At 37.2% G+C, this 27,585-nt stretch overlaps 1 pseudogene; it reads right to left on the minus strand.

The window, feature by feature from the left end:
• Positions 1–13,843: 13,843 nt before the first annotated feature.
• On the minus strand, positions 13,844–20,012 carry LOC119242819 (mitochondrial import receptor subunit TOM70-like; annotated as a pseudogene).
• Between the last annotated feature and the right edge of the window lie 7,573 nt (positions 20,013–27,585).

Raw genomic sequence — 27,585 nt, forward strand, 5'->3', positions numbered from 1 at the left:
CGTGTTTGTTCCCTCCTAACCCTCTTGATGTTTATCACCCAAGTGGGGACTCCTGGCATTGTCAACATGAGCTGTGGAAGCCGAGCTGGTTGGCCATTTGAGCTGATGCTTTCTCATGACAGTACCTTGATAAGAGTGAAGGAAAGATTTGATCCTTCCAGAAGAAAGGCCAGTCTAGAAAATAGACCTACAATAATTTTGAGTATTTTGACTTCATAGCAGAAATAAACTTGATCCAAGCCTGGAGATAAAGAAACACTTCTTTATGTAACAAATGCTACCAGACACAAGAAGTGGAAGACTCTTTTTTACTTACTTATCTTATACATATATATTGACTTTTTTGAACAAAAATGCCAGAAACCAATAATTTCTCTCTGAAGAATAATTCAAATCTACTTTCCAAAGGGAATCAGTTTCTAAAAAGTTATAATATTTATGCTCTGATTTGCTCCTGAACTGAAGGAAAAGGAACTTTTGTTTAATGAGCACTGTACTGTATGTGTCATACTATACCATGACTATCAGTATTCTGGGGCAAATGAACATTTTTCTATTGTGGACTATTGGAAATTGATATTTGTAAAGCTTATTCTCTGATGAGCGTAACTAAATTTAGTTTGACAAAGTTTGTTCGTAGGCTTTCATAACCTTCTTTGTGGTCAATCATCACAGAACCTCTTTTTTCTCATCATAATTATGGTGCTTATGAATAGCTTTCCATGTTCCAGGCACAGATTTCCTTTCCTGATGAAACATATCGTTTTTTATATTTCACAACTGTACATAGTTACTTCTGCAACCTCAATTTAAAAATACTGGCTTTGTCCAAGTACTCTTTATCCAAGAATGCTGGAAAATATTGCTATATCCAGATTTTATATGTTGTGAAAGCAGATTTTGCTGCTGTTCATCAATCATAGATATAGCCAAGCTTTGTGGATTAGCTTCAGGCTATGAAATCAGATGCCTGTTCGGTTAGCAAAAAGCCAGCTCCCTATCAAGATCCTGTGGAGCCATTTTGCAGACCTGCAATTGGCCAGAACATGCAGTTCTTCATGATTCTAATTGAAAGCAAACTAAAATATGCCATAGGGTTATAGAGCACTGCCTTTCATCTTGAGACTGCAGGTATAGTCCTTCTAAGGAGAGATACAAATGGGAACAGACATCTCATTTATCCCACACTTGTACTTTGGAGTAGAACCCACAGATTGAGATTTTGATGAATTCATATCAGTTTTAATGAGATTTAACACCCAAATGACTCCCTTACAATTCAAGCAGTAGACGAAATAAATCACAAGAAAACTTTTTGTCTTTTTTTTTTAAGAAATCTTTTATATAGTACATTATGTATTGATGTTCATAAAAACATTACTTATATCCAACAAAGATAATTACATTTCTGGCCATTTTGTTTTATTTTATAGAAAATGCAAATATTCATTTAATTTGAGAATTTTTATTTCCTTTGCCTAAAAGCCCATTAGAAGATAAACATGTTCTATAGGTTTTTTTTGTTCTTTTCATTAGTTTTCAATGTATGGCCTATTGATGATACGTGAGATTCCATAATCAATTTCAAAAATCTGCAAAAAATGTTTTTATTGTTTTTTTGCAATTCAAACAGTGGGACTAAACATCTTCCTTTCAGTGTTGCTAAATTCCAAGATATAAGATATCAGTAATTTATGCCTACACACATAGAAAAGAATTCTTCAAATTAGCCCCCTTTCACTTCTTTGTACATATGAAACAGTGACAGCTTTTGCTCATTGTCGTTCCTACCATTAGAATATGTAAGTTTTATTGATTTATACAGAAAATTCACAGGTCTATTCATTCCATTTGGGGGGGGGAATTTCATTTCTTTTTAACTTAAAACACACTAGATCATATACATAAGTTGTAAAGGTTTTAAGGTTTACTCCACTTGTTCTCAGATTTTGAAAATGCTTAATAGATGACAGGTAAAGGAATTTCTGAATTTCTTATCCACTTTTGTATGGTTTTAGATGTCAAAGCCTTAGCTGAATCAATAGCCTTAATGATGTCAATGTATTCAAATGTGTGACAACTTTCAAATAACTAATATGAAATGCCATGTCATGCTGATATAACTCAATGTAACTTTTATTCTTATTCATGGGATAACTGATTGGAGAAGAATATCCAGTAGACACAGGCTAATTTTTGTATGAAGAGGTCCTTTAAATGAGCTTATTCTTAAGGAATAAAAAAAATCATACAATTGAAATTCAACAATTCCTGCCACCTAAGTATTGAAAAACATCTTTGTCTTACCAGGAGTTGTTTTAAAATAGTTACAGTAATGTGTAAAGGTGATTAGTATATTTGCAAGCAAAAGCAGAGTCAGATACTGGACTTCTAATTCTATTTTTAATGGCTTTCCCCTCCCAGCTCACCCTAAGTGCTCTGTATACAGTTAGGAAAATACTATCCAGGAAAGTATTAGAGAAAGTTAATGTTTTAGGAACACTTATTCAGAAAATAACCTTAAAGCAGACTCATTTCCTCCATTCTGCAAAAGAGGATCCCTTTGTAAAGCAGCTCACTTGGTGATAATGATTCTTGCAATCAATGATCTTTGAGCATACTGGAAGATTAATTTGTCTACAATGTATATACAGTATAAACTACCTCACTTGCCTTTCTTGGGAAAAAAAAAATTAATGGACTTTAACAATTTTGTTACAAACTGTCCCTGAGTCATTATTTAAGTCACTTCAGTTAGCTTTCAATGTATATTTAATAATATACATTTAATGATGTAAAATATTTTTAGCAAAGCTTTAAAACCAAAAACGCTCTTAACTATAATCTATGGTATACTCAGAGAATTTGTGTCTATTGGTCTTTGTGTTGATAACTGTGTTAGATGTAGGTTTTCAAGTGTAGGAATTAATATTCATCTCTTTGTTTAGGCCTTTTTCAACTGCTTTCCCCATACTGCACTTGACTGAAAAGTAGCATGTAATTAAAATGTTCCTTTTCATTATCAACATATTTCACCTCTTGTTCACAGATGTATTACAGGATTGAAAATGTATATGTTATGGAATTGAATAGTTCCTATTTACTGACAAGAATTTTCAACTGTTTCCATAAATATGTCACTTAATAAAAAATAATATGACATGGATAAAATGTTTCTTTCAAGCATTTTCCACAGTTTTACACACATATCTTAATTTAAAAATATTTTTTTCTTGCAGATATATTCCAACTTTAAAAAACTATGTGATTTGATTGAGAAATCATCTATGGCTAGAAAGGCCAATGTTTTTTGTTGTTGCCCCTCTCAGAAGTCATTATTCTTTTGTCTCATCAGCTTTTGTTGTTAAGCATAATATATATACTGCATTTTATCTATAAAAATAAAGAGAAAAAATTAAACACATTGTTACAAGAGTTTATATTCAGCTAGTCTCTGAGCACCATGGTGCTGGTTAAAACTCAGGAGCTTCCAAGTCAGCTTTTTATCTGAGCATAGTGTCTGTCACTTCCTAGCCAGATGGTGGTCTCTTGCAAAAGCCACATAGCACTATAATGATGATAGGTGATTATGTGTAGGGGACAGACTGAAGAAGCATAAATTTGTTTGAATTCGTACTTTGGGCAGGTTTTTAATATGTGCTTTTAAAAAAAGATCTTTTCAATAGCTACAGAAAAGACATTTGACAAAATGCAAAACTCACTTCTATTTTCATAAATCAGTGCTTCAGTCTCTTGTTTAAAGGAGCAGTTTGTCAGGGAGATTTAAATTACAGGTGTCTAGGGAATAGTTTCAATGCAATCCAGTTCTAACAAGCAATCCACAGTTGTTCCAACTTACCATTACATAAACTCTAGCCATACAACTCTTGATTCAGCAATGCAGTGGTTCAAGTTGCATGCTTTAGTGATGCAGACAACAAGTACAAGATGTACTGAACATAAAAACATCTTCCACAGCAATTTAGCAAGTCAACATCACCCTCACACCACTTTGCAAAAGTTGGGGAAAAAAAGTTGTAAAGCAAAAGGTTCACAAGGAATCCTAGGAGGTCTCCGTGGTGTTCTAAGTCACCTCAACTTAAAGAAGGATAGTATTTTACAAATTTAAGAACTCCCTTAATAACACCACCCAATAGCAGTAACTTTTCATCTATTTAAAGCCTATAATATCCTTATACAACAATTTCAAAGAGTTCATGAAGAGAAAGGCAAGAGCATGTGTTTCTTTGAGGTTGATGTATTCCTCAGCAATTCATACAGAGGGATGAGTCTGAGAAATTACTCACCTGGCCTTTCTTGCTACTAGAGCCAGAAATTCATATGGATATGTTGCACTACACGTCAAATTGAGGAAAAGGTTTTCTGCTTCAGGAGAAAAAGATTACAAAAATCTTTGTTTGAAAGTATAGGGATACATCATAAGCTCTGCTCTTCCTTTGTGAGAAGTTGGTTCCTAGGGGATAAAAGAGTAAGAAATGTTATGAGGATCAGGTTATTAGAAAGACAGAGGAAAGGTTATGCTTATCCTGTATTTACAGCCCTTCCTCTCAAGACAGATGTTCAGTCCACTTGAAAAAAAAAAAGTGGGCCTCCCTCGTGGTGCAGGGGTGAAAGACAAAGCACTATCAAGCTATCACCAGACACTGCAGCATGAGTTCAAACCCCAGCTGGCTGGGGAGCTACCCACATGGCACAGTAGAGCTCTCCTGTCTTGCCCGCTGCTCCCCTCAGCAGTGTATTTCAGTACATCTGCCTGTTCTGCTCCCCACTCTCTGGTGAATCCTCTCACCCCTCCCCACCGCACCTCTGGTCTACACCCCAGTTCTTGTATGCATAAATGGATAAATATTTTTTTTAAAAAGTTGTAAAAAGGTTTCACAGGATTTCAAAAGGATTCAGAAGGAATCCTAGGGACCTCCTAGGAGGTAAAAATAAACAAAATAGTGTACATGTGATCATCTTTTTCCATGGAATAGTGAGCTGGTGAAGTAATTGCTTCACCAGCCTCTTACATATATTCAATTAATTTTGATAGGATCTCATATCTTTATCCTGGAGATTATAGAAATGTTTACATAAAGTAATCAAACATGGCAATTTAACAAATGAGATTACAGCATAATTTTTATCTAGTTTATCAAAAATGTCCCCTTTTCATCATTCCAAATTTAGTAAGTAGCTAAGCAAATTTTTAAATCTTTACACCCAAATCTATTCTAACCATATTAAGAAAAAAACTCAGTGAAAACTTAATACTTAATACTTAAAACTTAATACTTCCTTAATGTCCCTCATTCTCCTTTTTAAAACCACCTTGTCATAACCCACATGGGGGGGTGATCAAGTTTAAAAGCCAATAATACCCCTGTCATAGCAGAACACAGGTAAACCCAGGTGCTTCTGGCTTGACCTTTTGAACAATTAGATTCTGTCCCTTTTCATTGTTTCAACTGGGATGGCAAGTTCATCTCCCCCTACCTTTGCTGCCTTCCTTGGGAGGGGGCAGAGTTTCAGGGCCCTCCAATGTGGGTGGAAGCCCCAGTGAGGCAGGTGCTTGTGGCCTTACTGCCTGAACTACATGCCTACTATAGGAACTATGGAAAAAGGAAAGGGCAACACCTAGTCTAGGAGTCTGCATGTACACATACAGTGTAGGCTGCACAGAAACCCTGTATGATTAAATGATGTTTTGAACTAAGACTCCTGCCCAGTGATGCCTGAGGAAATGTTGGATATTGACATGATCAGAAACTAACCAGGCCCAGTAAGCTAGGATGTACCTGGGTGAAGGTGACCAAGGAGGCAACAGCAAACTCTGGGGACTAAACATGATGAACACCAGGGACATGAATGTGATGGGCCATTATGATGGACTGTTCACTTATGATTAACTATCATTTTTTAACTCACTAGAAAAAGGCCAGCTGGAGATGAGGTGCCAGAATTATTATTTGGGGACAACATACCTGCTGTTCTCTCAGATGACTGCCTTTCTAACAATAAAAAGTGCACCTTGAGATTCAATTCCTGTCTCTGCTCATTGGCTTTGGCAGTGACAGGCAGCCTGACCCCAGCATTCTGGCAACACTTCTAGAAGTGCCTGCCTGTCCCTTGCAGTTCAATGGGCAGACAGGGTGTTTACTTCCTATACTCAAGGTAAGACTAGTAGGACATCTCTGTTTGAGCCTCTCTCCTGCACCCCACATATGGTTTCATTCCAAATGGTCCATTTATTCCCTTTGGCACAGCAAGCAAATATGGCTTCCCCACCCTCTTTGTGCTTCCAGTTCATCCCTTTGAAAGAGTGATGGAGATTGCTGCCCCATAGTATAGCTTCTTCCCTGTTCCATTGAAGCATTTTTTTTTTCTGCTTCATTTTTTTAATAAAGCTCATTTTCTTAGGCAATAGCGGATAGTTTCAAGGGCACAGTTAGGTTATTTATTCCCATGTTTTCTGACTAGGGGGTGTGTGCTGTCCTCTTCTGGCCATACTTACTCTGCCTGAGTTGCAATGTGTTCCATTAGATCAATTTGAAATCCTGCTGAGTGTACCTCGTGATGAAATCCATTATCTCAATTCCAAATATCTCTGCAAAATGTGATCTGACAGAAAAACATACAAGTGGATTGAAAAGAACCAGGAGTTCCAGGGATGCTGAGAACTCCCAGACATGTCTCTTCTATCTGCCCAGCAGGAGAGCAGTCCAAATAGAAGTTGGTTAATGCAGGGAGGGGAAAGGGAGCAGACCTCAAAAGATTAATCTGAGTTTTATCAACAATCACATGCGTGCTCTTGCAGAATGTTGCCTTATTTATAACAGTTCATTCTCAGTAATTGCTCTGCATTTGTTTAGCAGTTTTTATCACTGCACATCAGCAGCCTTTGCTGTAGTCCTTAGCTCCACATCCTTTGATGGCAGAGTGGCAACTGACTTCTTTTCTATGTAGTCCCCACTACATTGCACCAACAAAAACTTAGCCACACAAGGACAACAAAAACTTAGCCACACAAGTTAATATTTGATAAACTACACCAGGAAATGTAAGATTTCTGCTCAGCCAAAATTAAAAAATTGAAAAGGCAAGCCACAAATTAAAAATTGTGTGTGTGTGTGTGTGTGAGAGAGAGAGAGAGAGAGAGAGAGAGAGAGAGAGAGAGAGAGAAACAGAGTCAGAGAGACAGAGATAAGAGATAGATAGACAGACACCCTGGGTATGTAAAGTACTCAAACTCCATAGTAAAAAAAGATAACTCATTTTTAAATGAGCAAAAGACTCACCAAAGTATAGTGATTGTCAGTATACATGAAAAGGAAATCAATACCAGTCATCAGAGAAATGTTAATTAAACCACAATATGATAATGCCACATGCCAACTGTTGGCATGGATATGGAGTAACTGTCATTCTCATATATTGCTGGAGGATGGGGGATCTAAAATGGAAGAGCAACTTTGGAAAAATATGAAATAGAATGAAGTGAATCATTGATCTATCCCATATAAACTAGAAATTCAACCTGTGGATATTAACTCAAGAAACAAAAACATATGCATACAAATACTTGTACAAAAATGTTCATAGAAGTTTTATTCATAATAGACAAAATGTGTAGTAGAGAGAGTAGAGATAATTTTGGTTAATTCAGTCAATGGAGTACTACTAGATAAAATACACATAACAATATGGATTTCAAACAATTTCAAGAAGTCAAATGCAGAAGAGAACATTATACTATCTCTTATGTAACATAAGAGCAGGAAAAAAAAAAAAAACTAGTTTTATTGTGATAGACATCAGAAAGGTAGTTGGTTACCTCTTATTAAAGCAATTAATTAGAAATGGGCCAGAAGTAATTTTGTGGGCTTAACTTTACATCTGTCTGTTGCTCTACACCCGGGCCTGGGTCATCTAGGCAGCTTAGCTCTATTACATTCCCACACCACCTACCCCAATGTTAGAGGATCCAACCCAAAGAGTGAGTTCTTTGCCTTTTGAGAAGAGAATTCACCAGAGAGTGCAAAGTGTAGTTGAAACAGACCGGGCTTAGAGATTTTTGCATAAGAGAATGAGTTCCGGAAAGGAGAATTTAGTCTGGTTCTCCTAAGAGAGTTAGGAAGAGAGATTTCAAGGGTCGGTCCATGAGGCTTGCCAGAGAATTGCCTCATAGCTTGTTCTAGGTTGGGCTATGCCTAAGCACAGACCAGTTACATGCTACTACATCTATTGGCTCTTAACCTGCTCCCTCCAGGAAAATGTGAGATGATAATTAGTCAAAACGTGATGTTTTCTTCCAGCATTGTACTTTATGGTCAATGTGGTAGGTCAAATTGTTTGGACTGGGGTCACCAGTCCAAGATTTAGTCCACTTGTTCAAAGAATGCTTGGGACAACTCATCCTACCAACTCACAATTTCTTTTACCTAGTTTGTCTTACTATCACCTACAGTCCCATTACCATAGTGCAGTAACTTGTAAATAAGGCTGTTATCCTACGAGTGTGCTACCAGTACACATCCTGCAAAGCCTAGTTATGTTCTTAAAGCCTTCTCAAGACTTTCTACTCCATTGCACTACAACTGAGTCCTTCATTTTAGTGTTTAAAGGTACACATGTGCCTAGCAACTTTAACACATCTCCCTTTTTACCTCAGCATCCAGTTCAAGGGCTAAGTTAGCACTTGATACTTGCTGGTAAGTGTTCTTTAGTTATGAGTCATCTTTAAATACCACTATTCATGTTAGAGACTTCTGCACAGACAGACTAAATGGAAAATTAATGTTTTACTATAGAAGACCTATTAATTGGGCACTATCTTCCATGTCAAAGAGGCAGTATTTGTTTTCAGGAGCTTTGATATAAAATGAAGTTACAACTGGCTCTTCAGTGGTATATCTGTGGACCTATTCAAAGGATTGGTAAATAGAAGGACCTAAGAAATTTGTAAATGGGGCTTCCCTGCTGGCCTAGGGGGTAAGTCTCAGTGCTATCACCACCACAGCCTGAGGTTGATCACCACCAGGGAGCTAACCCACATATGGCACAGCAGACCTCTCCTGCCTCGCCTGCTGCTCCCAAGCAGTGTATTTCAGTAGAACCTGCCTGTTATGTTCCCCACTCTGTCTCTGGTGAGTCCTCAGCGGCGCCCCCATCTCTGGCCTACACTCCAGTTCTTTTATTGAGGTATAATACAAAATTTTTAAAAAATAAACAAAAATTATAATTGAATACAACTTCTTTCATTGCTCTGTTCCTTTCATTTTGTAATTTAGGTGATTGTCACCTATTAGCATCCTTTCTTCATGAAGGACATGTTTCCCCTTTATGAGGTTATAAAAAAAAATAGCCAACCTGCTTTGTAATGTCAAGATAAAATGAATGTATCAACTAAAATTGAAGCTGCAGGGAAATTGGAAGAAAAACTGGAAAAATACACAAAGATTAAGTGAAAAATATAATGCACTGGGAAATGAAAAAGGGATTCAATTGTAATTGGTCATGGTCTCCCTATAACTGATCAATGCAATTAACCAGTATTTTTTTTTTGGTTTGTTTTTTTTTTTTAAATTTATTTATTTATACAAGCACTGGGTACAGTCAGAAGCATGGGAGGGTGAGAGAATTCACCAGAGCCAGAGTGGGGAACAGAACAGGCAGACTGACGAAATACACTGCTGAGGGGAGCAGCAGGTGGCAGGAGAGGTCTGTGTGCCATTTGGAACCCTCGCTGGCGGCTGGGGATCGAACCGGTGCTGCAGAGGCTGTGGGCAGCTTCGCAGCCCAGCGCTCAACCACTGTGCCACCAGGGGAGGCCCTAACCAGTATTTTTTTTTGAAAATATTTATTTATTTTTATACAAGAGCTGGGGTATAGGCCAGAGGCAAAGGAGGGTGAGAATATTCACCAGAGACAGAGTGGGAAGCAGAACAGGTGCACGACTGAAATACATGGCTGAGGGGAGCAGCGGGTGAGACAGGACAGGTCTGCCATGCCAACCATATGGGAATCTTCCTAGCCGGCTGGGAATTGAACCTACCTGCAGGGGCTTCGGGCAGTGTCACAGTGCTGCACTCAACCTGCTGCGCCACAATTTTCATAGGTAGGTCCAAAGATAAAATTAGTCTGAAATTGTCTTATAATTTCCTATCCTGGTTTTGGAGCCAAGGTTATAACAGACTTGAAGAGTTAAAGCAGCTTTCCTACTTTTATCTTATTTGAAAGTGTGTCTTAAGTGTTTAAGGGAGGTTGGAAAGGAGGGATTGTGAAAGTCATGAAGAAACTTTTGGGGATGAGGAATACATCCATTACCTTGAGTGTGGTGGTAGTTGCAGGAATGCATATGCTAAAACTTATAAAATATATGTGACATTTATTATATGTCAATTATACTTCAATAAAGCTGTAAAAACAGGTTAGCCTAGGATCTGTGCTTGGGCTCCAAGATACGGTGGTGGCACTCTGAATTCCCATATGGGGCCCTGGGAGAGAACCATGCTTTGCCCATTGCCGTTGCCTGAGAAAAGAACACCAGAGAATTACCCTGGGGAAAACATTAAGACTATCAGAGGGACAATCAAGACTATCTCTTGCGCAAAATGACAGATTCCATTGGAAAAATTTCTGGAAAGAAATTTTTATGTGCTCCTTCAGAGCATTTCAGACAGCCTGAGATTCCTCCAGCTAATGCCCAAAAGTTGATTTGAAAGGGAAGCATATTGCCTTCACAATGATTCTTCACTGTTTATCGTCACAGTTGTTGGGATTAAAGGTGGCCAGGATACAGTTAGCACTGGGTGGCAGCAACAATAGAAATGATTTTCGGAGGCTAAGTGATTCCTCAGACACACAGCCTGTTGGGACATGTGGAAAGGAATAAAAGAGAGCTTTGCCCTTGATTCTTCCCCAAGTTTCATATGAATGCATCATCCTGGCCAATGTTCCTCTAAATGGATATGAAACCTTGACATTATTTAAGAGGGAATTACCATGACTAACTTTAAATAGTTTAAAGTGGGAAGGAAACTTGAATAGACAGAAAGATCCCTTATCTGATATGTCCTGCAATTAGTGGAGCTATTAAAGGACATAAAGTTTATATTACATCTGAGAGCTAGGTAGGACTTTTGATTATTGCTTCAAGCAATTTTTCAGGTATTTCCTACTTGGATAATGTCACTTTACAGATGTCTTACCACCATCAGGAAATAATGGTGACATTACAAAAGTATACAAATCACAATCTCCTTTCAGAGTGACTCAACATTCATTGTGGTCTCATTGGAAATTGGTGCCAGTTGGTCAAGAAAGTAGGCTAGCTTAAGCCACCTGGACAGACTTCAGTCCCCAAGAAAGGTAAATTTCTTTAAAATGTTTCCCTGACCAAAATCAGTATTTATACCTTTAAAAAGGCCCAACAGAGGGAAAAAAGGGAAAGTGATCCCAGCTTGTGTTCTCCTGCATCTTACTGTATGCGAAGGTGTAGCCATGCCTTGGCCTCCGATCTGGTGCAGGATGACATCGCTAAGACAACTCCTGCAGTGAGGTCTGCAAGTCTGTGTCTGGAAACAACAGGGAAACTCTGGTGCTCACCTGGATCACAAGAGAGAACCACAGTTGCCTTCACTTTCCTGGATCTGGGGGTGTGGGGGCATGCTCATGCAGGTCACACATACCTGTGTGGATTGTGCCCTATAAACTGCCTTTGGGAACTCCTCCATAGAGGAGATGTGGTTGTTGCCTCCTCTGATGGGGAAAAGAATCTTCCCATCCTCCAGTGAAAATCAACTACTTGAAATAAAATAGCAGAAGACAGCAGAAAACAAAAGTGCCAAACAACATTCTCAGAAGCCTCACTCTATGCTATTTTTAAGCACCCCACACTAAATTCTATATCCCAGATGCAGCATTGTCTTATGTAGAAGAAATGGCCTGGATTGACCATTCTAGATGTCTTTAGAACACTTGTGATGCATGGGAGGAAGTGAAAATATCCACACATTAGCAGGAGTTTGGAAGACTTTGAGGCCACCTTATGCATGACTTGGAGGAATACAAGTGGAGGAAGTCATTGCAGATGTGGTGGAAATTCCAAGAGAAGTAGGATTAGAAGTGGAGCTTGATGATATGACTGAATTGTTGCAATTTCATAAAACTTTAATGGAAGAGAAGTTACTGTGTTTGAGCAAAGAAAGTGATATCTTGAGATAAAATCTAATCCCAATGAAGATGCTGTGAACATTATTGAAATGACAAAGAATTTAGAATAGTACATAAATTTAGTTGATAAAGCAGAAGTAGGGGATGAGAAAATAGACTTCCATTTAGCATTTTCAGCAATGAAATACTTTTAAATTAAGGCATATACCTTTTTTTTAACATAGTGTTATGCATTGCTGATAATGCAGTACAATGTAAGTATAACTTTTACATGCACTGGGAAATCAAAAATTTGTGTCTTGCTTTATTGCAATATTTGTTTCATTATGGTGGTCTGGAACTGAAAGTGTTGTATCTCAGGCATGCCCGTGTCTTTTAATTTTATAAAATTATACAATTTACAAGTATACATTAGGAAGGTTGAAAAAAAAATTGATGCTCACAAATACAAACAGAAAAGCTAAATTCCAAACCCTAAAATATCAGAAATTAAAATTCTATAAATAAATCACAAAAATGTCACCTTAGAAAAAAACTTACTACCCAAATAAATCATGGTTTTTCAACCTGACACTATTGACATCTGGGCCACCTAATTCTCTGTTGTGGGGAATTGTTCTGGACGTGCTTGGGAGTTTAACTGTCTAGTAAATGCCAGTGGCATTCCCGCTTCCTCTTCAATTGTGACACCAAAAATGTTTCCAGACAAATGTCGCCTAGGGGGCAAAACTGTCCCTGATTGAGAACCACTAAGTTAGATGTCATTTCTTTTGTGAATGTTCTATCTCTCTGGTGATAAAAATGTCCCATTTGCGCTTTATCTATGTCCAGAAAGGAAACAGCTAAATATTTTTCTTTTCTGTTATTATTTTGTATGCATTTTTTAAAAGAAAAAACTTAGAAACTTGGATGGGGGAAATTATCTTAGGTCTGCGTGAATTCAGACTCTGGCATAAGGCTGGGAAGCAAAGGCAAGTCATTCTGTCCTGTGTTTTTAGAAACACTGAGAAAGTACATTTGCAAATTATTTTTTTCTCAGAAACTCTGAATACTATAACAGCAAAAGCCCCAGAGCTATTAAATGAAGGGCAAGCCTTATAGGTCAGTTGTTTGAAACTTAAAAGTTGCAATTTCTATTATAGATTTTTTTAAAGGGTATCTTTGGTGTCTGGAAACCTCACAGATTTAATGACACCCTCGCAAGGCACTGCATAAAACAAGTAAGAGAAACTTAATTCTTTGCTCCAGGTGCTGAGAGCATGCACAGCTGGTCTTTCTGGGTCTCTCACGCCTCCTCTGCTGAGTGCTGACTGATTCCTTGGAATAGAGTTCACAAGCGTGAACTCCAGATAGCCACTAAGCACTAACACTTTATTTTTGGATATTATAGCTTTTCTATGCTACCTGAGAGAGTAACTTGAGATTTTCCTTCCCCCTTTATCCGGTCCAGGTCTGGGTGACGAAGCACGAGGGGAAGAACACTGTTCCTGTGCTGTCAAAGCCACCAAAAGGTGTTATGATGTCAGCTCCACAGTGGTGATTAGAACTTTCTCACTCCGTTAGTGTGGATAATTGGGAGTTGGAGTTAGATATGTCTAATGTATTTTTTTTTCACTTTTGTGTCCCCAACACTGAGATCAAGCACCTACTTTGCCATTTACAATCTTTAATCCAATAGCTCCATTTTGGCACTGCTGATGCCCAGGATGCTGTTCTCGGAGGAAGTATGAAATGTGATGTGCATATCTGACCTGACTTTGCAGCCTTCTCTGACTGAAAAACACAAGAATAACCCAGCATAAGTGGTGAGCTCTGTTGCTCTAGGAAGGTTCAGGGTCAAAGAGACTGAGAGCTGGGGCAGCAGGTTGGCTGTGTGTGTTATTCCTGACTGAGATTCAGGAGACTGGGTTCTAGTTCTAGCTCTGAATCCAGCTCCATCCCCACCCAACCGGCCTTGGTTCACACATCTGTGTGATAAAGGGACATTTATAAAGAGATACAGGGGATCGGCTGGGCTAAATCACAAGAGAGTGCAGGCAGGCATATTCTTTCATCCATTGCCAGGTAAGCATTTGACACCTGAAGAGGTCTGCATTTGCAACAAGTGCCAATCTTGAATTCCATAACAATACTATTTGAAGTAAGTTTTGTGGTGTGGTACCAGCTGGCAAATTTACTAGCTCAAGACAAGCAGAAAGAATAGGAAGAACCTGGTGGAATGGTATATATAATGACCTGATCTTTCCCCAAAGCCCAAGAACATGATCAGTGAAATTGGCCCATTGACTAGGGCACAGAGGGGTTTGAGTCTGGTTGAACTGGCATGATGAGTGCCACATGACATGAGCTATATACTTGTCAGAAACAGAAACTTTTTACAATGTGTGACACTTTTAAGGTTTGCCAGCTACAATCCAACATTGTATACATTTTGGTTCAGATATAATTTATCGTTTTTATCATCACATTGACTTTTAAGTAAGAATTTTAATTTAAACATGTACATATTTGGTAGTTATAGGCAATTACATTTGTAAGGTGAAGTACTGAAACAATAGTATGATTTGTAGGAAAGTACTGGTTAATGAAGTCATGAGGAAAGTAGAAGTGACATTTACTTACTAGATAAATACAAAACAAAATTCTTTGAGAAAAAAGAGTTTTGGAGACCTCCCTGGTGGTGCAGCGGTTGAGCGCTGGGTTGCAAGGCTGCTCGCAGCCTCTGCAGCGCAGGTTCGATCCCTGGCCACCGGGCGAGGGTCCCACATGGCGCGCAGACCTCTCCTGCCACCTGCTGCTCCCCTCAGCAGTGTGTTTTGTCAGTCTGACTGTTGTGGTCCCCATTCTGGCTCTGGTGAGTTCTCATCACCCTCCCATGCTTCTGAGTGTACCCAGTGCTTGTATAAATAAATAAATAAATAAATAAATATTTTTTAAAAAAAAGAAAAAAAGTTTTTTTTTTTTAAATATTTATTTATTATTTATTTATACAAGCACTGGGTACAGTCAGAAGCACGGGAGGGTGAGAGAATTCACCAGAGGCAGAGGGGAGAGCACAACAGGCAGAGTGATGAAGTACACTGCTGAGGGGAGCAGCAGGCGGCAGGAGAGGTCTGCGTGCCATGCGAGACCTTTGCCCAGTGGCCGGAGATCGAACCTGCGCTGCAGAGGCTGCGGGCAGCTTCGCAGCCCAGTGCTCAATCGCTGCACCACCGGGGAGGCCCAAGAAAAAAGAGTTTTGAATTGAAGTGCTAAGCCTATTTCAATATTATACATACAAACTTTAAATTTTTGGGAGGTTTCACATAGAAAGTCTCTTTAGATTGTTAAAACTGAAAAACCATTTATGATTACTGAAAGATTAGCAAAATATTGTTGAAGATATTTGCTCAGAAGCATTGGGTGAAGTAGAAAAAATAAGGTTCAAGTATCACTTTCTTGATGTGTTCAGGAACTAGTTATTAAAAATATATCAGACCAACTCATAGAATATGAAAATCACATTTTTCCAATATGAAAATCACACAGATATACTGCTAAAATGAAATCTTTTGGTATTATGAACATGATAGATAATGAAAATTTTTGTATTGCTGACAAACACGACCAGCTCTGAACTAAGTCAAGCTGTGAAGGAAAACCTCAACAAACTTGCTTTGGAATGCAAATTTTGCATAGGAGTCTGTTCTGATGTCACAATTGCAATGAGAGAAAGAATTTGGAAGAGTTACACAGATTGAGAACTTGCAACTGCCTATCACCATTAAGTTTTAGTAAGATATATGTCAATTAGTGACTTTAATAATGTAGCAAAACCCGGTGTTGTATATTTGAAATTATTCCTTTTATAGCACAGTAATATGGACATTGAGTTATAATTGATACTGCCGACTGAGTTAAGATCCTTATGGAGTGGAAAAGTTATGTCAAGAATAAAATACAAGACAAATTCTGCATGTTTCTACAAAATAAGAAATCAGTCTGGTTCTAATTTTTGAAGTGACAATATCAGATAGATTTGTTTATTTGTCTGATATCTTCACTCTCTTTAATGATTTATACTTCTAGGCAAGAAAGCACAGCAACATGTTTTCCCAAGAAATATGTGATTGAAGGGCTAAAACAAAAGATGTCTGAAGAATAGTTTAATAGCATTTTGGCATGTTCCATAATTTAACAATGAAATAGGGACTGATCTTAATATTATCAATCTGAAAAGTTACAAACAAGCATTTGACAGAATGCTTTATACTTTATTTTCATTAATAGGAGATTTATAAGCAGGAAAATCATAGCTCTGTCTTTTATTGAAAGGTAGTTTTGATAAAAGAAAACTGAACTGTAACTTTATGGCATTTGTGAAACAGATTTTGAAAATACAATATCATTTGTTTCATTTTAGGTCTCAAAAAAGAATTATCTTGAACTTGCTGAAACTACTTTAAAATGCCCATTTATACTGCAATCAACATACCTCTATAAAACTAGTTTCTCTGGGTTTTTATAGTAATTTATAAAAATATCAGTCCATAATGGTTAGGAAATTCAAAAACACTAAAACTGGTATTTTACTATTGACAGTTTGAGAAGCACTAGTTGAAAGGTATGGGGAAGCAAAACAGTCCACCCCAAAATATCTCACTTTGGGATATTATTTGAATTAAAGTTACTTGAGAACACTGATTGTCCTATATGCCTTTGCAAGCAGGAAATGAATTCCCCTTGTGAAAACTACCCTTCTGTAATGGAAGGCTAGAAGGCATCCTGGATTATCACCAAATAGAGGGTTTTGCAAAAAACTTGTTCTTTACTAATCTACAGATTTATTTTTCTGGTCAATACTTCTTTGAAAGGGCTAAAAACAAAATGCTTAGGTCAGAGATCCTGTATCTTGAACCCCCAAATATATGCAATTAGATTTTTCTTCTCCTGTTGTCAATTTATTAGACTAGCCAAAGACCTAGAAAAGGGAACGTTTGTCTCCCTACAGAAGCAAACTGCTTAATATTACCTCCTCATGCAAAATTTCTCTGTGTTCTTTTGATTTAGGTCACATTTTCATCTCAGTCTTTGTTACTAGCCTCCTTCCTTTAATTTATTGGTCACCTCAAGAGAGATTTCCATGTTGACAAGGATTCTCTTATAAAAAGGCTTTTAAAGGCTCAGAAATTAAGCTACATCAAGGCCAGTTGGGAGAATTATGAAGATCAACAAATCGGTTGGACTTAGAATAGAGTTCAGAATCTTGCTCAATTTAGAGAATGGCTCTATAATATTCTGAGAACAAATAAAACATTCAGTGATAGTTAGGTCTGGGCATTTGTTCATACGTGAGGAATGTGAAGTGGGTAAGAGGAAAGATAAATGAAGGATCGTTTGGACTAACCATTTGGCAGGGGAGAGAATGGCACATATTAAAAAAACTAGCAACAACAAATGTTGGCGAGGGTGTGGAGAAAAAGGAACTCTCCTGCACTGTTGGTGGGAGTGCAAACTGGTCCAACCACTGTGGAGAGCTGTGTGGAGATTTCTGGACCTACTAAACATAGAGCTTCCATATGATCCAGCAATTCCACTCCTAGGTATTTACCCAAAGGACAGAGAAACATCAGTTCCAAAGAGCACCTGCACCCTTATGTTTATAGCAGCACTATTTACAACAGCTAAGCTTTGGAAACAACCCAAATGCCCAAAAATAGATGACCGGATCAAGAAGATGTGGTACATATACACCATGGAATATTACTCAGCATTCAAAAAAGATAAACACATGCAATTTGCAGCAACATGGATGATGCTGGAAGGGATCATGCTCAGCGAAATAAGCCAGAAAGAAAAAGAAAAATACCGGATGGTCTCACTCATAGCAGGAATCTAGAAAACCTAAATAAGGGACCAGGAAAATGAATAACCATAAGAAAGTGAAATTCAAAATCAATAAAAACCTATGAACCAGAGACACTCTATGGGGGGGTGGGGGGCGGGGAGGGGAGGGATTGGGGTCAAAATAAGGGGGTTACAATTGTACGGGGAATATAAAAATAAAATTTATTAAAAAAAAAAACAGGGGACAAAAATTTCCTAACAAAAACATCAGAACTTGTGGACAAGTACAAAGGCACTTATATGAACATGTTACTAAATATTTATCATTGGAAAGTTGAGGAAATGTGGAGTTTATGGGAGCTATAGTATTGGAGTAATTATTGGGACAAGCTTTGCTTGAGAAGATGGGCTTTCTTGTCTTTTGATAGCTATCATCTTTAATTGCTGGAAATCTAGAAGTTTTATTTACTTTCTTTCTCCATTTATTTTATCTTTCTACACAATCCTCAATAAAGAGATAAAGAATATTTTTATTATTAGTGTTTGAGAAAAGAGTGAGAACTGAATATTTTACATTTTCCTAAAATGTCAACAAAGTTATTAGTGCATACACTTCCAGTGAATAGTTCCCCCACTAATTGGGGAACTAATTTTCCTCTTCTTTCTAACAAAATAAAAACATGCTTGGCTCTTTCTTGAGACCAAGAATGGAGGACCCTTTGTAACTTAGTGGCTCATGGAATTTTTCTCACTTTTTGCTTTGTTTTTATAATATCTAATGAAGGAAAACTTTATATAACATCTAATTAATAGCCCCAAAGCATGATATCCCCTTATTAAAAGTTAATAAAATATTTTGACTTTTTGTTGTATTCAGGGGGTCACTGATTATATAAGGTCCCCTTCCATTAGGGAAGGAATAAAGTTCTAAAAAGAAGGTCATTTTCTTGCCCTCCATATTTTATAATCATGATTTTTTTTCATATTTTTTTTATTTTTTTGCAGTTTTTTTCTGGAATAGGCACCATAACAGAATGAGTATAGAGGAGCAATTTCCACTTCCATTTGGCCAGGTTAATAAATTTGCTGAATGAGTCAATAGCTTCCTCCATGTTCCCTCTCCCACATCAATAGTTTCTGTGGTTCTTATGCAAAATCACACTTATCATCCATTTTAATACCTTTGTCAATAACCTCCAAGTCTCTACCCAGATTTTATTTCACTGAAAATTGAAGTAAATCTCATGAACATATGTTGTGGCATTATCTGGTTCATATTTTACCAACTTTATGAAACTGTTATGGATTTGTTTGTGTTTGGGTATGCAGTGCATAGCTTTCAGCACACCCTAAAAATTTCTTTATGATGCTTTACAATCTAGCTTGAATTTTGAAGAATTGTCTCTTCGGTATGCCTGGCAATAAAGTGCAAAGCATTTCTAACTTTGTGGTAGAGCAGACTCAGGTCTTAATCTACTACATTTATCAAAATCTGCCACTACTTCTTCAACTTTATCAAATAATAGTTTCAACTGTACTTGGTTATGAAACATCTGCATTCTGAGGATTGATGTCAGCAGTTATGTTAAAGCCCAGAATAAACTGCAAAGCCTAGTGCTGGTTCATGTACATGCTGTGTTTTTCTATGAGAGCATTTGCTGAAAGCTTCGCATTAGCTTCTTTCAAACTAATGTCCTAATCTAAATCTGGCTTGGCTATTTTGGCTTTGCCAATAAACAGGTAGAAGGTGGCTAGTATTAATAACACTTGTGCTATGTATTTTCCAAGAGCATCTATTTCTTTCTAGCATCTATTTCTTTTTAATTCTCTTATGGTTTTATCATAGTTTTCTTCTTCCATATGCTGTTTGGCCTTTAAGTATCCAGACATCTCTTTCTTTCCTTTTCCATGTCTTTATTTTCATCAGACGCCTCTCTTTTAAGCATGGGTTGAGAAATGTCATCCATGAAAGAACTGAAGTAAGATTAGATAAACTATGGAGATGACATTAAAAGCTCACAATTTAAATTGCCAGTTTGTTACAGAAGGATATAAATTAAGAAAAGCCAGAAGAAAGGAACGCATAAGACAAAGTATTTGGGAAGGAGCTCAGAACTTCTGTATCCTCTCCAAGCATGGCACTCTTCTTGACATGTTCTCATCAATTTGGAAGCCCTGTGTTTTAAACATTAATGCCATCCGAGAACACTCTCAACAGAAATGCTCAGAATAATGTTTGACCAAATTATCTGGGCCCAGTCAATTTTGACACATAAAATTAACACTGGCATGTTACATAGAAGTGACATAGAGTGTGTGTGTGTGTGTGTGTGTGTGTGTATTCAGCATAATAGTTCTGAAATTCATCTATGCTGTTGCATGAATCAATAGTTTTCCATTGTTATTTTTATGTGGCATTTCATTATTTCATTATATGAACTTACTGCAGCTTATTCTTTTACTGATAGATATCTGGAATGTTTAAAGGTTTTGGCTACTAAATAAAACTCCTGAGATATGATTTTATTTCTTTTTGATAAATACCAATAATAGAATAGCTTGCACATAAGGTAGGTGAATACTTGACTTTATAAAAAAATAACCGAATTGTTTTCCAAAGTGGTTGTACCTTTTATATTCCCACCAGCTATGTACAAAAATTGCTTGGCATTTGCTGCCAACACTTTTTGCAATTCTGGAGGGTATGTAGTTCAATCTTATGGTTTTAGTTTGTATTTCCCTGATGTTTAATGATATTGAGCAACTTTTCTTTTACGTATTAGCCATTCATATGTCTTCCTTTGTGAACTATCTATTCACATCTTTTGTTCATTTTTATCTGGGTTGTTTGTACTATTAGTGAGGTGTAAGAATTCTTTGTATGGTCTTGAACTGTTCTTGATGAAGTATTTTCATTTTCTTTCAATTGAAGATGTCTTTACTTCACTTTATTACTGAAAGATATTTTCATATTTTCACTGAATGTTGAATTCTGGGTTGATAAGCATTTCTTTCAGTACTTTAAATATGTGGTTCTGCTATCTTCTTGCTTTTGTGGTTTCTTCTGAGAAATTCACAAATTTCCCCTGTATGTGATGTGTACTTTTTTCTCCAGCTGCTTTCAAAAATTATTTAGTTATCTTGGATTTTAGGATTGTATTATGTGCTGAGGCATTGCTTTCTTTGAATTTATTCTGTATGAAGTTTGCTATGTGTCTCTCCCTATGAGACTCAACAATTATACTATGTGTAATCATTAGATGTTATTCACAGGTATCAGACTTTCTGTATTTTTCCCCAATATTTTATCTCTGTTTGGTAGCATGGATGATTTTTATTGTTCTATGTTTAAGTTTTTTGATCATTTTCTATTATCATATCTATTTTGATACTTAGTCTATATGATCATTTTTATTTTTCATTTCTCTGTTGATAATTTGTATCATTTCATTCTTTCTAAATGTGTTTTCCCTGGCCTTCTGAAGCATAGATGCTCTAGCTATTTAAGGTCTTTGATACTTCCATCTGAGATTGGCATATGTAAAATGATCATTTCCCCTTGAGAATTGGTCCTGTTTTCCTGGTTGTGTGTATTTTGAGAGATTTTGAATTGTATCCTGGACACCTGAGTGTTATGTGTTATAGACTCTAAGTCCTGTTGTAAGCCTTTGAAGAATTGTTGATGTTTTCTGTATTAATAAGAAATCAGCTAGGTTCTGTTCAGACCACAAATTCTATCCAATTTTCTGTTATTACAGCAATTAAAAAACATGCATGTCCTTCCACTTGACTTTGGAAATTTCTATAAGATTCAGTAATAATTCATCAATTTGCCTTGCCACCTTATCATTTTAGAATTCCTCTTCTCCTCTCCCTGTGCCTCTAATCCACTCACTTCTAATATAACACTTAATGAAAGGAGAAAAAAGTGTTCCCTTTTAGGTTAGCCTACTAAGAAGTGCTTTATTAAATATATTTCTGACTGTGCCTGGAAGAGCAGCAGCTTTCCAGAGTCTTCCAAGTTTGAGTGTTTTTTGCCCAGTCAGACTTAATACTGTCAGTTCATTTTCTACTTCTTTTATCCCTTCACTCATAATTCTTCATAAATTCCATGCTCAATTTAATCAGACTTCAAGGATTCAGAATTACATTTAAAGTGTACAGTGTTAATTAGACTCACTAACTTTCTATCCACATCTAAATCCTGCTTACTTTTATAATCTGAATAAAGACCCAGTTGTAGCCTCTGGTGTGTCTGTTCCTCGTAAGTGCCCACCTGCGCCCACCACTGTTGTTCTTTCCCTAATCGTTCTCTTCTGACCACCCAATAGGAGCATAACTCAGTGTTCTTCATTTGCTTTCAAAGCTTTTACTGTTTTTTTTTATTAATAACAATCACATTTGGATTTTGAACACATGCTAAGGATTAAATTATTAATGAAATGTGCATAAAGGCTCTGGCTAAAAAAACACATAAGCTTTACTCTTTCATAACTATGAGATCCCTCTAGTTACATAAGCAGACATCACAGCTCCTCAATTTTCACGTTGGAGTTTGAGATTTAGTGCTTCGTAATTATTATATATTACATATACAGTGGAAAAGATACTTAAAAATGTTGTGTTACTCAGAGAGAAAGAAATGATTTCCATTATATTATCCAAGTCCTTGCTTCAGACTGCTGCTCTGGGATCCATTGTTGGATGTGGAAAAGATTTGAAAGGAACAGGAGCTATGTCTTTGTTGTACTATTAAAAGCTACTGATAGTTTTGGCATTTCAGAATATAGTAAGTTGAAAATTTCACTACATATTGTAAAAAGTATTAAGCCTATAGAACTTTTTTTGAGAATAGCTTGCAAAAGAAGCTTATTATGCCATTTATTAATGCTTATTAAATGGTTCAAATGAATTAGATTTGCGTAAAACTTTGCAACTTATAGGAAGAACTAAACTGTTCAAGTATTTTTTGAAAGAAGTGATAAGCTAATATTCAACTCAACAATTATTTAGTAATTGTCCTAAGTATGTTAGCTCTGACAGAAATGCCCACAAGATAGCGAACACAATACAGACTTAGTAGGAGTTATGAAATAACAAGAGGCTCATTGAGGAACACATATAATCTGAGAGGGAAACTGAGCAAAACTATGAATTATTGGGAACAATGTCTCTTAACAGGAACAGGGCTGCATGAGGCTGTCCATGAAAATATCAAAGTCCAGGAAGATACAAGTTAAATGCACGCAGTAAAATAGACACAACTACACAGACTTGAAATCTATGCAATGTTTTTTTACAATTTTAAAAAAATATATGAAATAATAATCTGACAGAGAAAGTCTAAAGCTTTAACATGCACCTAAGAAAAGTTATCACAAGATGCTAGGAAATGAGTGAATGACCTGATGCTTTCTCTTCAGGATGTTGACTTCTTGTAGACACTTGGAACTGTGCTAGAGATGCTGCACCAGGAGGCCCAAGTGATTCTGAGACTGATATATATTAATAACGGAGTTTGTAGGTGTGAAAAGAGCCTTGGGTAGGGGCAGGGTAGAATTATCTCGTCACAGTTCCAGGTGAGACAGAAAAGCAGATAATGCTGTGCGGAGGGACTTTGTTAAATTTTAGGAGGACACATACAGGTTATTCTGAAATTTTAAAAATATGTAATTAGCCATTAGTTTCTGCTGCTTGTGAAGAAAGTACTGTTACCTTTACCAAGGAGCACTATCATAAGAAATCTAGTGAGACTTCTAATCTCTGTGTTACTAATTCCCAAATCTTTACTTTCAGAAGTAAAACAAAGTTAGAGAAACCACTTGCAAAATCCAAAAACCTGAGAATCCATTGGAACTCTGAAAGGTTATTTATCAGTGAACTCCCCATGAAAACCCAGCAGTGGCTAGAAAATGCACATACAAGTTAATGTCCAACAAGAGTTTCTTTGCCGGTTTCCAATGAGAGTTTCTTGCTGGTTTACTCTTCTTGTAATCCTGAGGTCCATCTTGATATTTCTCAACCAGTTCTCAGTGATAGTTTCAGTGCCGTGGAGGGTAGAAGTCCCCACTGGCCAGTCTTTTGCTTATTTGATCTCCATTCTTCTATATTCAAGTGGTATCTCCCTTCAGATGTTCTCACCAACCACTAAAACTCAGTATATTAGAAATTTAAGGTTGTAACTTTTTTCAATTTATCTCCTGTCCATGGAACCACCATTCTCATTGATTTAAACTACCTACTGCATCTCGTAATACTTTACTACTTAAAGCTGACATATTGCTGGAGCCTCTTGCATTCTTCTATCTTGTCCCTTATCATCACAGCCTGGCTATCAGTCACCTCTTAATTAGTCTTGCTCAATTGCCTGACACAGACTGCAGTCTCCAGCCAGTGTGTGACTTCAAACACACCATTTAGTCACAGCGCTTCCGTGGTGGCGAATGCAATGCTGATGCTTCACAAGGCTTCATGTACAGCCTCCTTCCTACCTACTTGAATTTTGGGCTTTCTATGATCAGGCCCCACCCACTCTGTTCTTCACCTATGCACCCCATGCCAACAGTTCCTCAGTTAGCTGAAGCTTAGACCCATGTGTTCTGCTCCTGCATGTACTTTCCACACCCAGACCCCACCATATTTGCAGGTTGGACAAATGCTGCCGTTGCACATTCTGCAAAGCCTCGTTACTAGACTAGCTCAAGCCACCTCTTTTAAGCTTCCCAGAATTGCCACGTTATGGTACGATGATTCTGTCTTTGTTTACAGTGTTCTAAGAAAAATGCATATGCTTCATGACCCCAACAATTCCAAAAGAGCATTTTATCTATTTTAATCTCACTAACTGGTCCAGATACTACATTAGCATTTAATCAATAAGGCTTTGTTGATATATGGTTATTCTGTATTCAGCCAAGTGTGTTTTATCTTTAATTATGATGCGTCATTTCAGAGATGCTTGTATACAGACAATATAGGAAATCATTAATGTATCATATAAATAGGATCTTAATAAAGGCTATGTCAGCTGTATTAAGTGGGTTGGTTAGTTTTATTTTTCTAGCTTCAGATGTGTAATAAAACTTGCTTTAAGCTGGTTGTTGACCTTTTTTTTCGGGTAGGTGTGACTGAGGATAAAATTTCACGAGGTCAAATTTCTTGGTTTATGCAGGTATTCTCTTACTCTTTGAGTTAATTTTAATAATATTTCTTAACTATATATCTTTTTGAGATTGGTATCATAACCCCATTTTGTAGCTGAGAAAAATGAGGCTTAAAAACAGTGCTGGATGTTATGGGGAAAGTGTGGTGATTCCTCAACATTAAAAATAATTGACATATGATCCAGTAATTCTGCTGGGCATATATTTAAAAGAATTCAAAGAAGTGACTTGAACAAATATTTCTACAACCATGTTTATAGCAGCATTATTCACAATAGGCAAAGGTGGAAACAGTCTATTAATGTATAAATATGTAAACAAAATGTGGCATATACATATAATGGAATATTACTCAGCCTTAATAAGGAAGGAATTCTGACACATGCTATAACATGGATGAATTTATAGGACATGATGTTAGGTGAAATAATCTAATGACAGAAGACTAAATACTGCATGATTCCATGTATGTAAGGTAACTAGAGTAATGAAACTCATACAGACAGAAAATAGAAAGGTGGTTGTCAGGGGCTGGATATTTACACAGGCTGTACCTGTTTAAGGGTACAGAGCTTCAGTTTTGCAAAGAATAAAAAAACCCTGGAGCTGTGTGGGGTGATAGTTGTACAACAGTATGAATGTGCATAATGGCATAGAACTGTACACTTAAAAATGGTTAAAATGGTAAATGTTGTGTTACATGCATTTTATAATTAAATTTACCATTAGTGGGCCTCCCCTGGTGGTGCAGGCAGTTCAGCGCAGCACTGTGAAGCTGTCCGCAGCCTCTGCAGCACCGGTTTGATCCCAGCCAGCGAGGGTCCCACATGGCGCGGCAGACCTCTCCTATAGCGCCCGCTGCTCACCTCAGCAGTGCATTTCGTCAGTCTGCCTGTTCTGTTCCCTGCTCTGTCTCTGGTGAATCCTCTCACCCTCCCACACGTCAGGCCTGTACCCTGTTCTTGTATAAATAAATAAATAAATAAATAAATAAATAAATAAATAAATAAAATCTTTTTTAAAAAAATTACCATTAGTCCTGGGTTATTAGACTGATCAAATCCTTGGGCAACCTAAAATAGGTTTTGAAAAAAAATCTGATATGTCAATAAAACTAGGAAAGATTTGATCTTCAATGGACTTGTTATATGTGTTTTAAGATGTAGATTTGTAAAAAATCGAATCTTCTGGTAATAAGGGAAGGGACATTAAACTTTTTAGACTCTTGGGGCCTCTCAACTGGGTTGCCGGATTTAGCAAATAAATACAGGATGTCATGCAGTATGTGGGACAGACCTATACTAAAACACGTTTGTCTTTTATCTGAAATTCATAATTAAATGAGTGTTTTTTATATGACCACTTTGCTCTAGAGGTCTGAATGCATTCTTGCTGAGAGGTCAAGAAACCAGCATGAGGTCCTGTAACGAGAGTCTGACCTGGAGTACAGGCTTTTTAACTATGACAGGGGGACATCCAAACCCAAGTCTCGCTTCTGTGCTCTGTGAAAGGCCTAAGCAAAAGGAAAATGTTCCTTTGAGTGGGACCTTTTAAGAGAGGCCTTGTTAACAGTTATAACCATGAGAGACCCAAACTCTGCTTAGGAAGTGTAGGAAAGAGAAAGGCAAAAGAAGCGGAAGTGGGAAGCAGGGTAAAAAGTCCATGACCTCTCTACAATCTGCTTTTTGTCCTGGCTTGGATCACTCACTAATTCAATCTGGGGGGGACCCAAGTCTAGAATGTCCAAGCTGTCAACTCCCACTGTAGATGGTTTCCATAGAAACATGAACTGAAAGGCCACCTCCTGCACAAAGAGATCTTGTGCATTTTCACTGCCTACAAGGCAAATGCACCTTTTCTAATCCAGCTGCCCAAGTGAGCTGCTTTTACACAGCAGGAGTCTGCATTCCTTAGATTGCAAGGTGCTGCAAACAATCTGCTCTTCCCAATGGGATTTTACTTTTCTTTAATACCTCCATGCAGACATTTAACTGGGAAGGAATTATACATTTCAGAGATCGCAGTCATGAGGTGCAGATCATGAAAGGTTAAAAAAATGAGCAAGACACACAGGTAGCTTCTTTGTCAAATTAAATTCTGTGATAGACATAGAAATTGAATGTATCACCTTTTCTGTTGGAAAAATGTGTTATTGCCTAGAGCAGTAGAGACCTTTCTTCAAGTAAGCATTTGAAAAAGCAAATCATTTTTCTGAAACCTATACAGAATAGGAATGAGAATCATTCTGATACCAGCCATGGCCACAGAGAAGATTTAAATGAGACTTCAGAAATAAGGGTTTAAAACTGCTCTCAATTAATAGATTATATATTTTTGGCAATTACATTACCTTATCCTTCTTTGGAACTTATACATATTCTCCCAGAAAAAGAAGCTGTCTGGGAAACTCTCATTCCGG

This window comes from Talpa occidentalis, unplaced genomic scaffold (genome assembly GCF_014898055.3).
Source record: "Talpa occidentalis isolate TD23 unplaced genomic scaffold, MPIMG_talOcc4v2.1 talOcc4.13, whole genome shotgun sequence".
NCBI classification, from domain to species: Eukaryota; Metazoa; Chordata; class Mammalia; order Eulipotyphla; family Talpidae; genus Talpa; species Talpa occidentalis.